At 32.9% G+C, this 1,068-nt stretch overlaps 1 protein-coding gene across 1 annotated transcript in view; it reads left to right on the forward strand.

Moving 5' to 3' along the window:
• Nucleotides 1–1,068, forward strand: part of LOC103308338 (myelin regulatory factor) — a 197,241-nt gene that overhangs the window by 176,553 nt on the left and 19,620 nt on the right. The window lies entirely within an intron of this gene.

Here is a 1,068-nt window from a genome sequence, read left to right on the forward strand (position 1 = left end):
GACTAACACGTTTTGGGGTTAATAATTACTCGGGAATATGCGATGTTCTTCTGGCTCTAGCCCTAACTATTATAATCGGTGCTGGTCTGCACTATGTATCACATATTCTCTGTATTACAAAACTAACAAAGACGTATATGCTAAATATTATATATTAATATATTATTAATAAGCATAAGCATAACAGCTGCTAGCTGGTATGGTCAGGGACGGATCCAGGGGGGCTAGGCCCCTAGCCTCCCTCCCCCCCAGACATATTTTTTTATAAATATAAATATTATATATTAAATAATCAATAATTTATCTATCACATTGATTACCTATATCCTCTATTATGACAACATTTTTAAATTGAGAATAAAGTATAATATTTTATTGTAATAATTTTATTGTATTTGTGTTGTAAAAATGTCCCCCCCCCCCGCCCCATATATTTGCTCTGGATCCGTGCCTGGGCATGGTTCAGTTTACATTAATTTTATTTCTCGCACATGTTGATTAAATGAAATGTAGTAATGTAAAATAACATAATATTATAAATGTCTAATTAGCAAAATAGGTAAGAACGACTAACAAAATATTAACCGTATACTATATGTTTATAATAATAACTAGCCGACCCGTCACAGCTTCGCCCGTGATTGGTTGTTTATTTTGCCTCCAGACCTTGATATGTATAATTTTTTATTCAAATTTTATCGTTTAATGTGATCGGCAAGTAAATATAAAAAATGGTTAATGAAAACGTATTGAAATGTTTCTAGCGGTAATAATGATAAATATATTTTTATCAAAAATAGCTGATCCCGTGCACTTCGTTGCCCGTTAATTGTAGGTACCAACTCTATATGACTCAAACTTTGTTCAATTCGTTATTAATAATCGGTGTATGGTGTTCAAAACTTATCTTTAACTTTTCCGTGGCCCGGAATAAAAATTCTGGTTTGCAGCAATATATTATCAGGTAGGCAATCTACCTGCGGTAGATCGCAGACCCCGTGCTGTTTGTACGTAAGTGTATGATTTAACTCTAAAGTATCAAGTATACAAAGTTTGTCATTTTTACTT

Source organism: Acyrthosiphon pisum, chromosome X, assembly GCF_005508785.2.
Source record: "Acyrthosiphon pisum isolate AL4f chromosome X, pea_aphid_22Mar2018_4r6ur, whole genome shotgun sequence".
NCBI classification, from domain to species: Eukaryota; Metazoa; Arthropoda; class Insecta; order Hemiptera; family Aphididae; genus Acyrthosiphon; species Acyrthosiphon pisum.